The following is a 15123-nucleotide window of genomic DNA, read 5'->3' as shown; positions in this document are numbered from 1 at the left end:
TAAGGTGGACCGAAACCTGTTCCTTGCCCTAATGCAGTGCGCATGTGACTTGACTTGAGCTTTCTGGTTCTGTGCTCAAAGCCTGAGAGACACATTTAATATACAAACTTAATAATATAAGAGCCCTGCTGGGTCAAACCAATGGCCCATCAAGCCCAATATTCCACTTTCACAATATCCACCCAGATGCCTGTGAGAACCCTGCAAGCAAGACCCAAATCCTAGCCCATTCTCCCCTCCTGTGTTTCCAGCAACTGGGGTCCCGTCAACAGAAAAGACTTCCCACCACAAACGTCACACACACACCACCGCCAATCATGTGGACCGGCAACTTGCTAATAAACAGTGGTGATCAACAAGTATGACCTTGAAGGCCATCTCCTTCTGTCTTGTGAGTTCTCCGGGCCACCCGATCGGGCAGCAACACCAGCAGCTATATGAGCACATTCCCTCTTCTGTGGCCTCTCCACTCTGGTGGTATAAGGCTCCTCTGCTAATATCATCAGCTGCATTGTCTCCTCTAGAGGACAGCCTGACCTTTAGGGTTTCGAGGTCACCTATGCAATATCACAGCCTCTTGTACAAAAGGATGCAAAGCGGAAAGTTGCTGTTCTAGAGGGGAGCAGATACACAAAAACAATGTGAGGGGTGGCACTGCAGCTCCTACCTTGCAGACAGCCTAGGCCAAGGATGGGGCCATGCCAGGAGCAGCACAGCAAAGTTCTCCCGGCGTGACATGGTGCTGTGCCCAGTACCCTGGGCACTGAGTGCAGAGGCTGTTCGTCTTCAGAGAGGCAATTCTCTCAGGCCGAAAATAAGACCCTCCCTCCCAAACGTGTCACATGAAATTCTATAAATGCAAAGGGCTGGTCCAGAAATAGAAGGCAGGCAGCCCTTCCCACAGATGCGCCAAAGCAGCCACTCTGACTCACCCTGTTTACCAGGGGCAGAACCTGTTTTCTGGTACCTGGCAACTCATTGCTCCTTTTTTAGCCAGGGTGTTGGGGAGATTTTGGGCAGGTATGAGAGAACCTTTGGCCCTCCAGATGTTGCTGAGTTACAGCTCCCAGCAGCTCAAATCTCCATGGATTATGGCTAAGGGTGTTGGGTTCAATAACTTCTGGATTTCCACAGTCCCCCATCTCTGGTCTGTCCAGGAAATATTGGATGTGTTTGAGAGGAGCTATTCAAATGCAAGTAGGTCCACTCTGGTATCAAACCAAGGATGGGGGACTTTGATACCAGCACCTCCAGGTGTTGTGGAAGGAGTATTACATAGTTCTCCCCTTCCCTAGTTGGTCTTCGCAGGGAGGTTCAGCTGGCACCTTCATTATGCACCTTTAGGCCCAGTCAAAAATGTTCTTTTTCAACCATGCCTTTGGCCTGTATCAGGAATTTTTTAATGTTTGCTGTGTTTTTATTATGTTGGAAGCCAGCCAGAGTGGCGGGGGCAACTCAGCCAGATGGGAGGGGTATAGATAGATAGATAGATAGATAGATAGATAGATAGATAGGCTCATTAACATCCTATACCCTTTAAAATGTGTCTGAGGGAGGGCAAGGAGGGTAATGGTTTCATTTTGTTATTTTTATTATGTATTTTGTGTTTTTATCATGTGTTTTTATGCTGTGAACAACCCTGCGCCCAATAATAATAATAATAATAATAATAATAATAAAGCTGAGCTCAGAGCGGGTAACAACAGTAAAATAATACAACATTCTAAAATCATTTCATTATAAAATTAATTTAAATCAGATTAATGGCAACCATTGGGCTAGAGTTCTGTGAGGATTGCCAAAGGAGGGGGTCAGGCTGTGCCCTGGCCAAAGGCCTGGTGGAACAGCTCTGTCTTGCAGGCCCTGCGGAAAGATGTCAAGTCCCGCAGGGCCCTAGTCTCTTGTGACAGAGCGTTCCACCGAAGCTACAGCCAAAAAAGCCCTGGCTCTGGGTGAGGCCAACCTAACCTCCCTGTGGCCCGGGACCTCCAAGATGTTTTTGTTTGAAGATCGTAAGTTCCTCTGTGGGACATACCAGGAGAGGCAGTCCCGTAGGTACGAGGGTCCTAGGCAGTATAGGGCTTTAAAGGTTAAAACCTGCACCTTAAACCTGATCCTGTACTCCACTGGGAGCCAGTGCAGCTGGTATAGCACCGGGTGAATGTGATCTCGCAGTGAGGACCCCATAAGGAGTCTTGCTGCAGCATTCTGCACCCACTGGAGTTTCTGGGTCAGTCTCAAGGGCAGCCCCACGTAGAGTGAGTTACAATAATCCAGTCTGGAGGTGACTCTCGCATGGATCACAGTGGCTAGGTCAGGGTGAGAGAGGTAAAGAGCCACCACAAAAGTGCATCCATGGTGGATTTATCCTGCTTTAGTTTGTTCTGCAATGCAACACATTATTGCTGTCCAAAGGGGCCATGGCACAACAAAGCAGGACAAAAATAAAACAGAACAGCTGTGGTATTAAAAAGTTATGGGATTTCTGAAGGAAGTTACAGAAAATGCATTGACTAGAAAGGAAGCAGCGTGACGGGCCCAAGACTTTTGCATGTGCAACACAGCAACATAGCATTGAAAGCAGGATTGCATGTGACTATTCTGACAGCATCAAGAGCATAAATAATCCTGAATGCACAATATAAAGGACGTCTGGCAGGGGTCCTAAGAAGAGCTTGCTGAGTAAAGGATGAAGTGGGTTTTCTTATCCCCTTATTTTAAACAGGATGTAAACATGCTCCAGTGACTCTCACCCACTAACCGCCTTCCTCCCCCCTCCCCCAACCATAGTTATGGTAAAGTTCCTTTTTGTTAAGAGATTAACTGGAGAAACCCACACACTGCCACAGACACCAGACATGTGTTGCTGCCAGCCAGACTCAAAAGCTGAAAGCAGGAAATGCTATTAATAGAATTACAGTAAAAACCAAAATGCTGCACATCACACAAGATCTCAACACACTCCATAGCTTCCAAAAACATATACTGGGGATAGAATTTTTGTCCTCCCCAGGGGGAAAAAAAGGGGGGGATGGATGCTCATAGTGTGACAATTTTTTCTACGTAAGCAAGTGTTATAGATCATTCTCAGTAGTGGCTGCTGCCAATTGGGACTTGTGGGGCAGAATGCAAGGAGTCCAAACAGTAGCTAGAGTCAGTCTATGACTGGCAAAACCAACTAATTCTAGTTTCACCCTCATCCTTTTCCTTGCTGAATTCTACGAGGGCAACACCATGCGTTCACCAACACTTACTTTTTAAAGTGTGATTTCTAGGCACAAGTCTGGGCTTTCCAGGTCTGTGTCTGAGCATTGTTATTGCCCCCCCCCCATGTTTTTCCTTGGAAAACCCATGTTTTACCACTGAATTGGAGCAAACAGCAATCCACTGAAAAACCGATTGCTGTTTGCTCCAATTCAAGGGTAAAATGTGGGACAAAGAAGAAGAAGAAACCGCTTGGACTTAGGCCTGGAAAGCCCAGACTTGTGTGTAGAAACACAGTGCAAAAGGAAGTGTAGATGGACCCTGAGACGAAAGTGGAGGAAGCTGCCAGGCATGGCCACCCCGTCAACTAGATGTAAGCAAGAAGGCAGCAAGGTGGGTGTTGCCAAGGTTGGTGGGGAAGCCTGCTATTTGCCCTAATGGGCAAACTTCCAATACCCTCAACCATTGGCCATTATTTCCTCAAAATCTGGGAAAGTAAAAACAGTGCTGCAGGACCATGGCTGAAGATTGCCATCTGCTGGCCACGCTCCTGAAAAGCAGGTTTCATTGCAACATAATTCTGTTCTTGAATGGGTATTGAAGCCTTTGGGATTTTCTTCAGCAGCTAAAGACCTACGGTACCCCAAGCTATTTTGCTACCAGTCTAGACAAGCATTAATCCCCCCCACACTATTTTTGTTGGTGGGTGCAATGTGCATGGGGGAGGGACCTCCACACTTCTAATTTCAGCCTTCTTTCCTGCTGTACATGAACAGAGTGGAGCTTTGAATCCATCTACTTGCATAATGGTGCATGATACAGCAACCTTGGTGAAGCCAAGTGGGTTTGGGTCTGGTCAGTGCCTGGGCAGGAGAGCATTTGGAAGCTCTTCAACCCTTATACTGACTTCCTTCTACTATTAAACTAAGACCTGAGAGACCAGAGTTCAAATCCCCACTCAGCCTAACATATTTCACGGGATTGTTGAGGGGATTAAATGAGAAAGAGAAAACAGGATGCTAGGCTAGACAGCCCTTTTGTTACTCCTCCTAGTGGTGCAGCAATGAAAAAAAACTGCTAGCATATTTGCAAAGCTAAGCAGGGTCCAATATGGTTTCAAATTGGATGGGAGACCGCATGTCAAGATTTCTGCATAGCTGGGCTTTGGATTAGATGACGCTCGGGATCCCTTCCGACTCTATGATTCAGGTAAGAGTTCAGGTAAGGCATTACCATTCCCACCCAATCTGAAAAGAACTGTTTTCTGCTTTGGCCACTAGGTGTCACTCAAGGACAGAGAGATGGATGACGGCCCAGGATGGCCAATTTTGAGTTACCGGGTATGTGTTTGTATGGAGGTGCAGATACTACCCCAGGGGACAGAAAAATGCCACCCTCTTCCAAACAGCTAGATCTTAGTGGGAACAGTGCTGCACATGAGGAACATGTAAGCTCCACAAAATATAAAGCTGCCTTTTATTAAGTCAGACCATTGGTCCTGTTCAACCAGCACTGTCCACTCTTCCGGCAGAAGCTCTGCAGCATTTCAGATCAGGAGTTCATTCTCAGGCCTACCCCCGAGATCCTTTTAACCAAGGACTGAACACGGGGCTTTTGGCATGCAAAGTACAACAGTGGCAGAGGATATGCAGAAGGTCCCAGCTTCAGTCACTGCTAGCATCTTCCAGGTAGGCAGAGAGAGAGAGAGAGAGAGAGAGAGAGAGGGACAGGGAGAGAGAGATGTCTGGAAAGCTGCTACTAGTCATTGTTGGCAGTACTGAGTTACATGGACCAAAATTCTGATTCAGTATAAGGCAGTTTCCTATGTTTGTTAGGAGTACTTATCACTTGGTGTTAGAACACCTGCTCTGCATGCAGAAAGTCCCAGGTTCAATCCAAGGCAGCAACTGCAAGTAGGGCTGGGAATGTCGCCTGTCTAAAACCCAAGAGAGCAGCAGCTGCTGCTGCTGTCGATGGTACTGAGCTACTACTAATGGTCCAATTCCATATTAGGTGGCTTCCTACGTTCCAGGGGCCCTTGGCAATGGCGAACTTTGGTCCCAGCTCTCACCTAGCTCATCTCTCCAATGCCTCTAGGGAACCACATGAATCCTTGCAGTGGCATGCTTTTAGAAGGCAGGGGTGAGAACCTGTGTGGCCTTCCAGATGTGGTTAGGCCTCCAGCTCCCACCAGCCCCATCCAGCATCGCCAAGGTGACTAGGGAAGCTGGGAGATAGAGACTAGGAACATCTGGAGGTTCTCCCCCTCTGCTTCAGAAGTCTTTCACTGGCCGTGACTCACATCCTAGTGCAGAGAGAAGGCCAGGCCGCCTTTTCTTCCCCTTCCTAACACAGCTGATTAATTCCTCTGTAGGTCGAAACGCTCCCCCCTCGCTGGCTGGCTGCAACCCCCACTGGAGCCAGAATCTGTTTCACATCTGCGGGATTCAATTAGTCTTCTTGCAGCGCTCCCTTCTCTTCTTTCCAGTGCACCCCCCCCTTACTCTTGCCAAGGCCTAACGGGCAGGATTGGAAGATGGAAGCTGTTATTCCAAACTCACGGCGGGCCTAGCTCCACACTGATCTCTCCTGACCTGGCCCACCTACTGTCTTGGGCTTCAAAGTGCAACCCAGGGAGGGAAAAGTCAGATTGCAATCATCACGCGGCATGTGCCCAGTAGCCCCCGAGCTGCAGCCCCCAGATTCCTCGCAAGAGCAGCGGTGAAGATTTCCTGGGGTGGCGACAGCTGCTTCCTTCCGAAATTCAATCTGACTTGAATTAAACTAGCAGTTGAGAAAGAGAGATTTGGGGTAGTGCTGAGGAGAGACTGATTTAACCCTGGAAATGCTGGGGATCTCTGCTCCCCCCCCCCAAGAACAAGCAAAGAAAGCAAATGATTTTAACACAAAACTGGGACCTACAACAAAATGCTGCAGTCTGGAGCATTGCTCTTTGATGTCCTCATTCACAACACTTCATTATGTTCTTGCTCTCATCCAGGTTTACACATGTGTACACACGTGAATGTGAGAAGAAGAAGAAGAAGAAGAAGAAGAAGAAGAAGAAGAAGAAGAAGAAGAAGAAGAAGAAGAAATTTATACCCCGCCCATCTGGCTGGGTTTCCCCAGCCATTCTGGGTGGCTTCCAACAAAACATTAAAATACAATAATTCATCAGATATTAAAAGCTTCCCTAAACAGGGTTGCCTTCAGATGTCTTCTAAAAGTTGGATAGTTGTTAATTTCTTTGACATCTGATGGGAGGGTGTTCCACAGGGCAGGCGCCATTACCGAGAAGGCCCTCTGCCTGGTTCCCTGTAACTTTGCTTCTCGCAGGGACGGAACTGCCAGAAGGCCCTCAGAGCTGGACTTCAGTGTCTGGGAAGAACAGTGGGGGTGGAGATGCTCTTTCAGGTATATAGAACCGAGGCTGTTTAAGGCTTTAAAGGTCAGCACCAACACTTTGAATTGTGCTTGGAAACGTACTGGGAGCTAATGTAGGTCTTTCAAGACCGGTGTTGTTGTTGTTGTTGTTGTTGTTGTTGTTGTTGTTGTTGTTGTTGTTGTTGTTTTATATTTATATTTATACCCCACCCATCTGTCTGGGTTTCCCCAGCTACTCTGGGCGGCTTCCAACAAAATATTAAAATATAATAATTCATTAGATATTAAAAGCTTCCCTAAACAGGGTTGCCTTCAGATGTCTTCTAAAAGTCAGATAGTTGTTTATTTCCTTGACATCTGAAGGAAGAACGTTCCATAGGGAGGGTGCCACTACCGAGAAGGCCCTTTGCGCACACGCACACACAGCATCAGCCAGCATTTCATGGTCCCTAAGCATGCCCAAAGTTCTATCTGCCCTCACAGTAACGCATGAGGCTGCTTTATAGTGACTTGCAGCAGCTCTACGAAGTTTCAGGTTGGAGTCTCTCCCCATCCTATCTGCAGATGCCAAGGATTGAACCTGGGACCTTCACCACACAAAGCAGTTGCTCTACCACCAAGCCATGGCCCTTCCCTTAAGGCATAAGAACAGAGGAAACTGTTTTTTACTGAATCAGACCACTTGGTCTGCCTAGCTCAGCATTGCCTACACTGACTGGCAGTGGCAATGTGCCCAAATTTAATCAGAGCAGCAAGATTTGGGAAAGGGTGTGATTTAATCTGGGTGCCTTCCCCCCAATTTTACACCACATCCTGGAGCAACTATGAGCCACAAAGTGGGGGAAAATCAAGGTATAATGCATATAGTGTATATGGTTTGTGTCCTGTCCTCCCCCTCCCCTCCCCCGGGGCCAAACTGCAAGATTCCAGGGAATGACACAGGGATGGAGTCAGGTTTAAACATCTCTTCTGCCTGTGGGTCTGCTCTGAAACATGATGATGATGATGATGAAGTGGTGCCCATCCTGGGGAACACCCTCCCATCAGATGTCAAACAGATAAACGACTATATGGCTTTTAGAAGACATCTAAAGGCAGCCCTGTATAGGGAAGTTTTTAATGTTTGATGTTTTATTGTGTGTTTTTTATTTTGCTGGAAGCCGCCCAGAGCAGCTGGGGCAACACAGTCAGAAGGGCGGCATATAAATAATAACATTATTATTATTATTATTTCAGTCATAATCTCCAGCATGAGTTGAGGCTTGACTCTTGAGATGGAGATACAGCGGCTGCTACACTTGTTTTTCTGCTTGTGTAGTATGGACATATCCCAGCGCTGGTTTCTAGAGGAATGTTAAGATGACAGAGAGGTTGGGCCAGGGACGGGCAATACCTTTTTTAGCCTGAGGGCCAGATTCCCTTCTGGATTACATTCTGAGGGCCATATGCCAACATTGGGTGGGGCCAGAGGCAAAAGTGAACAGAGCAATGGATTTAAATTTGACATTTCGTCGAGCTGGCTAGCTTCTACACACACACACACACACACACACACACACACACACACACGTGTCTCCCTCCTTCTTCCAGGCAAACAAGAGGTATAATCAGAGTTGCAGGACACATCCCAGCTGGGTGTGAAGCAGAGTTTTGTGGGCCAGGTAGAGGTTCCTTGAGGGCCTCACTGAGGCCTTAGGTTGTCCACCACTCCTGGGTTAGATGGCAGACCATTAATTCCACCAGTTTATTCCACCATACAGCCCACTTGAACAATTGCTTGCCCAAAGTTTCCTGAGTCCACCCTGTTCCCCGCACATGTCCTGCTCTCTCACGCCTTCCCTAACGCTGTTCTTGAACAATGAGACCCAGAAGCTCTTCTATGCCTTCCTTTTGCAAAAGGGTGTGTATTGGGGCACCTGGCTGGACTAAGAGCGGCAAGACCTGCAGGGTCTAGTTCCCCATTCAGCTATGAAGCTTACTGGGTGACCTTCAGCCAGTCACTGTCTCTCAGCCTAGCCTGCTTTACAGGGTTGCTGTGGGGATTAGCTGGAAGAAAGAGAGAACCATGTGCATCACCTTGGAGGAAAGGTGGGATATAAATGCAATAAATAAGTTATACAGAGATCCATGAATTAACCCAGCAGTGGGGAAGCTTGAGGTAATTCCCTAGCCAGTTGCTTGAGGTCAAAGATCTGGTAATAGGTTACAGTAGAGTCCAAGAGATTGGGGTCCCCAGAGATACCTCTCTCTTTTCATCCCACCCCCTTCAGCCCTTTGCTTTAGAACATCTCTGCGTTGGTTTTGTACTCTCCTCTCCCCAACCCCATGATGGCATTTTAACAAGGTCTGGTGCTGAATTGGCTAAAAGAAAATTAAATAGAAGAATCACATTAAAGAGGGTGAAAAAGCCCGCCACGATAATTAAAGGTCGTCCAGGCCATTCCAGAGACTACCCAATTACTGTGGCAAGAGTGTCACTAATGTGAGATAATGATGTCATATGGCCACTAATGAGATGGGTTAACCAACTCCTGCCCCCCAAGCCTTCATTCCATGATGACACGCCCGCCCCCGCCGCTGCCCCACACCAGCCTCCTCAGCCCCATTTGTCTCACATCCCCAAACCCCTGCGCAAAAGAATGTGGCTTCTTTCCTCAGCTGGTGAGCTGGAGGCAAAATGGCAGCCAGCCTCCCCTATTAGCCTCCTCTAATGATGCTCCTCCTGGGGGTGAGTGGGGGGCGAGGAGAATGGAGACAGAAGAGTTCAGAGTCCTCTTTGATGAATTTGAGTTGGGTTGGGGGGAGAGAGATATTTCGTCGAGCCCCGCATTCACTTCCCACTCCATGAATTGCTCCTTCAAGTGATGTCAACAAGACATTGTTCTGCCATGACCCTGGTCTCGTTCTCTCCCCCCCCCCCCCCAATTCTTTCCCCTTCCCCGCTTGGCCTAAGTTGCAAGCCCCCATTAGTGCTTCTTAATTGAACATAATCTTTGGCTTTTTAAGGGGGAGAAAACCCACAAAATGTCCCCCACTCAGATCCCAAATCTCTCACCCTCCAGTTCTGCTTGGGCAGAATAGAATTGTCTTCTATCTCGTGTGGCTTTGTTAGGGACAAGTTGGAAGCACCTAAATTTCTCGGGAAGTAGGAGAAAATAGGTTATATTCAAAGTTAGTCCTACCCATTTGAAATGAATAGATACGACTGTCCATTAAATGAGCAGACCCATTGAAACGAATAGATACGTCCATTAATTTCAGTGGGTCTACTCTGGGTAGTTAATTTATTTTATCCCACCCTTTTCTCCACGGAGATTCTCCTCCAACTCATTTAATCCCCACAACAACCCTGTGAAGTAGACTAAGCTGAGAAGCTGTGACTGGTCCAAGGTCATTGTTAGTAAAGCCATGTGGTGATTTGAAACCTGGTCTCCCAAGCCCGAGTCCGGTGCTCTAACCACTGCACCACACTGGCCCTCACCATAAGTAGTGGTGAAAACTTATGAGTAGAACTTAAGTCATATTTGCACCATGCACTATTGTGCCATTTTAAACAGCCTTGGCTTCACCCAAAGAAGCCTGAGAGCTGTAGTTTGCTAAGGATATTGAGAGTTGCACTTATAGAGCAACAATTAACAGAATTCCCTGTGAAGAGGGATTGACCATTAAACCACTCTGGGAATGGTAGCTCTGGGAGGGTAAAATAAGGGGTATCCGTATAACTCTCAGCTTCCCTTAGAACCATAGAACAGTAGAGTTGGAAGGGTCCCTGACGGTCATCTAGTCCAACCCCTGGCAATGCAGGACTCTCAACTAAATCAATCATGATGGACGGCCATCCAGTCTCTACAGCTCCCATAATTATTTGGGGGAAGCCATGCCTGTTTGTTTAAAAGTGGTGTCAAGCTGTTTTAAACACATGATGTGAATGTGGCCTAACCTATGCCCATTAACTTCAGTGGGTCTACTCTGAATTTGGTTGGATGCAACCCAAGGTCTCTTTTTCACCATCTGAGTAAGAAATGCTCCTTTGCCCTCCCAGTGAGGCTGGTTTCCATTTTAAGAGGGAATATTGTCTTCAGATTAAACCAGGGGGAGCTGGCTCTTTAAAAAGAAAAGAAAAACAAAACAAAACCCCAACAACCCACAAATCCAACCTTAGTTTTGTGTGCTAAAACCTCTGACTAAAAGCAGCCATGCAGGGGTCTTGGGTCAATATTGTTTTTTGGAGGAAAGGGGGGGGGGACAGATGGGGGGGTCACATTTGAACATTCATTTCTATGCGCCCTCTGCTGAGCTGTTTGCCTCAGCCTTTGAAGGCCATTGGCTCTATTAGTGTAAACGCCTCTTTGTCTTACAGCTCAGGAAAATAGCAGGAGGGACTGGGGACGAAACCACTGCTGTAACTGAGATTAAAGTAAACTCACAAATGGAAAAAAGCCATGGGGTCCTTTTAGTGCGAATTTGAAGGGGGTGAGTTTGAGGGGGGAAAGGAAGAGGTTGGGGGGTAGTAGAAAGTAAGGTAAAGCAAGCCTATGTTTAATTAAAAACTTGAAGAAAAGAAGTGTTCCTGTCAAGGAGTTCGAAATTAGTGAATTGGGGTTGTAGCCAACTAAATTCTACTCAGAACTGACCCATTGAAATAGGCCTAAATTCATTTTTCTTCATACTTCAAAGGTATTAATATGGCAAACAAATACAAGCTATAGCAAATAGAAACATAAATTGAATATATGTTCAATTTACCTAACGATATATATTTACCTAACAATAAAAAGTTGACCTATACAGTCAATAATACCTAGATTTTAACTCTGAAAGGAGGCCATGTGGCCTTGTCTAATCTGAGGAGCCTTCATGACGAATTTAACTGCATTAAATATTACATACCTGTCTGAACTGGACAACAGAGATGTAATATTCTTCATATCACTGATGGTAGCAACCATTGCTAAAGTATTTCATACTATTTGCAGTAGCATATAGTGCATGCAGAAGAACTTGGGACCTCAGTTGGTCACTGTTATGCATTGCATTGGGTCTAGGCTGAGTAAGACCAACATTAGATACAACCCATAATCTGAATTTCCCAAACTGACTTGCATACGAGGATGAAATTATCCTTTGGATTTCTCATTTCTACAGATTTTGTGAAGTAACTCTTATCTAACATCGCAGTAATTACTGCGCCTGCTCAGATGTAAGTCCTACTGAATTCAGCAAAGGTTATGCCCAGATAAGAAGGGTTAGGATTGCAGCCTCAAAAGTGTTTTGTGTTGGGGTTTTTTTTTTTTTAAAAAAAATGATTTTAAAATAAAATAAAATACATGTAATAAATTGAGAGAAAAAAGGCATTTAGAGATTGATTTCTATGTTTGTATTTAAATATGCATTTAAATGAGAATTTTAATGCAAATTAATTTTTTTAATTTCTTATTTTTGCATTTCATTCTGGGGAAAGGACAGAAAGGGCATGTGAATGAACACATTCAAATCCCCAACTCACTGAAGGTTTGAGACCCATCAGCTACCCTTACCTGGTTTAGCCCCCCAGTCAAAGCCATTCCTGGGATGTGGCCACTGTCACATGTTGACAGCTTCTAGGAGCCACAGGTTGAGAGCTGAGTGCAGGATGGGGACAAAAGGTCCACAAACTACCCCAGAAGGAACACAACATGTCCTCCACCAGAGGTTCTACCCCTACCCTAACACCCCATACACCCCTGTGTTTTATATATATTATATTTTATATTTTATATGTATTATATATTATATATATAAAGATCCTCATGACAATTCACCAGCATTTCTTGGATTTATTCTTATAAACACATTTTAATATGCAGTTTTGACTAATGTATGCCTTTCTGCAAAGCAGTTTCTCATGATATAATGCATTTTTGTATGTTTATTTTCACTAATATATTCATTTTCATGCACACTCCCATCCTCCAATATTTGCATTTTTTGTAAATACTGGTCGGTCAGAGAACTGCACCACAAAGTTCAGACAATTTTGAAGGATAGCTGTGTTTCGGTTCAAATATTGTTTCACAAAGTGTAGATTTGATAGATTTGGCTTTAAATGCGTACTGAATAAATTTTCTCCTCCATCCCTAGTCATGACTGGAATGGCCCATCTCGACACTTGCCAGTGATGATTTGGCCCACTGTGTTTAAGGAACCTGGATGCCTCTTGTTCCTAGACCTGCCATGAAGCACAGCCATAAATCCCAGAGAGTGCTGTTCTTCCCACACTTTAGTAACCTGTATAAATAAACAGCAAATCTGTCTGTCACCCTTCTGAGTTATGTTGGAGAGATTAGAGACTGCAAGTGTGAAAAGTTAATTGCTTAGCACTTCAGTTAATCATCCTGAAAAGAGCTTCTGGGCTGCAGATGAGGGAGCTGCCGCGTTAATTTCCAAGGCTACTGTTCACTGGTGCCCACCAAGTTTATGGAAACCCCACCACCAGCCACACCCTGGACCCTTTCAAAGGGGTTGTTTCTCGCAGCATAGTTAATTGTTAACTAACCTTAAGGCAACATATGCAGCCTCATAAGCGCTGCTTGCCAGGGACAGCCTTGAATTCATTGTATAAAAATATGCCCATTGAATGAGATTTTCTTTCTTACATTTTTTTTTAATCCACACCTGTCCTTCTGGACACTCAGAACTGTGTGCAAATGTGGTCCTCCCAACCACATGCAATCCTCACAACCACAACCCTGCAAAGTAGTTAAAATTGAAAACTTCTGTGTGGCCCAAGGTCATGCAAGCAAACATGATCCTCCCTTAATATTTTATCCTCACAACACCCCTGAAAAGTAGTTTAGGTGGAAAGTTTAAGAGAGTAGGCCAAGGTCACTCAATGAAGGTTCATGGTTAAGCAGGGATTTGAACGTGGGTCTCTCTCATTGGTTTAAGTTCTGTGCATTCTGTGCACGATACCATTTAGGGAGATTTGTGATAAATGCCTTATTGACAATTTTGCAAGTTGTTCCAGTTTCTTTATGAATTCCTTTGGAAGTTAAGATATCTAAAGGGAGTCTGTGCGTTCAGCAGAATGAAGCAGGATAATTCGGAGGTGGTAGAATGAACGGCATTTTATAAGAATGTAAGAGCCCTGCTGGATCAAATATAAACCCCATATAGTCTTGTTCTCATGGTGGCTAAACAATTGCCCAATGGGAAGCCCATAAGCAGGACCTGACTGCAACAATACAGTAGTACCTCGGATTACATATGCTTCAGGTTACATACGCTTCAGGTTACAGACTCCGCTAACCCAGCAATAGTACAGTGGTACCTCAGGTTAAGAACTTAATTCGTTCTGGAGGTCCGTTCTTAACCTGAAACTGTTCTTAACCTGAAGCACCACTTTAGCTAATGGGGCCTCCTGCTGCTGCTGCGCCGCCAGAGCACGATTTCTGTTCTCATCCTGAAGCAAAGTTCTGAACCTGAGGTATTATTTCTGGGTTAGCGGAGTCTGTAACCTGAAGCGTATGTAACCTGAACCATATGTAACCCGAGATACCACTGTACCTCGGGTTAAGAACTTTGCTTCAGGATGAGAACAGAAATCGTGCTCCAGCGGCGCAGTGGCAACAGGAGGCCCCATTAGCTAAAGTGGTGCTTCAGGTTAAGAAATGTTTCAGGTTAAGAATGGACCTCCAGAACGAATTAAGTACTTAACCGAGGTACCACTGTACTCTCCTCACATGAGATTCCCAGGAACTGGTATTGGACAGCACCCTGTCTCCAATACTGGAGTAAAACATAGTAGTCACTGACAGCCTTATCCTCCATGACTTTATCTAACCCCCTTTTAAAGCCACCCAGGGAGAATATGATGAATAAGAAGTTGGATCGGGTCAAAAAGTCCACCTAGTCCAGCATCCTCTTCTCACAGTGGCCAATTAGATCACTATGGAAAGCTTGCAAACAGGACTTAAGTCCAACAGCATATCTCCCCACTTGTGATTTTTTTTTTTTTAACTGGGGATGCAAATTTTGTTTCCTTGCATCTGTAACAATGCCACCTCAGTAGTCTCAGTGGAAAGCTTTCAGAGTGACAATGGAGGTTCCTCAGGGTTGGTATCTGGGCAGAAACACGGACTTAAGAGTCTCTGTGTGTGTCGGATGAAAGCAGGTCATTGCGGTGGTGGCTCATTGCTATCAAATGTGATGAGCTCATGGGTGATTCTGTGTTCTCTGGATTTCCCCTAGGCAGATGTAGCTATTTGCCAGTCTTAATAAAGATCCTTCAGATGATTGTTCTGCATAGCTCTGTGGCATCTGTGGGTGGCATTGCAAGTAATACCCAAGCGCAACAGCAACTCTCCCTACTAATGATTCTCGGGAACTAGCATTCAGAGGATGGAATGCTGCCTCAGATGGTGGAGGTAGAACCTAGCCATCATGGGTAATAGTCATTGATAACCTTATCCTCCATGAATGTGCCTGAAGCCATCTACTTTAGGCTGGTGCTGACAAACTCATTCAAGGGCTACAAGTGAAACCAGTTCAAATTAA

General features: G+C 45.5%; 1 protein-coding gene across 2 annotated transcripts in view; it reads right to left on the bottom strand.

Moving 5' to 3' along the window:
* Positions 1 to 15123, bottom strand: part of PERM1 (PPARGC1 and ESRR induced regulator, muscle 1) — a gene marked incomplete at its 5' end in the record, with an annotated part of 70487 nt that overhangs the window by 10851 nt on the left and 44513 nt on the right. The window contains one exon of one of the 2 annotated variants that reach the window (XM_079986894.1): positions 668 to 813. The exons of the other annotated variant lie outside the window; for it this stretch is intronic. Of the gene's footprint in view, positions 1 to 667; positions 814 to 15123 lie in introns of those variants that run through there. 2 annotated transcript variants of the gene reach the window in all.

This window comes from Podarcis cretensis (assembly GCF_951804945.1).
Source record: "Podarcis cretensis genome assembly, chromosome: 8".
Classification (NCBI taxonomy): domain Eukaryota; kingdom Metazoa; phylum Chordata; class Lepidosauria; order Squamata; family Lacertidae; genus Podarcis; species Podarcis cretensis.
Note: the sequence above shows the minus strand (reverse complement) of the source record. Positions and strands in the feature narration are given on the sequence as shown.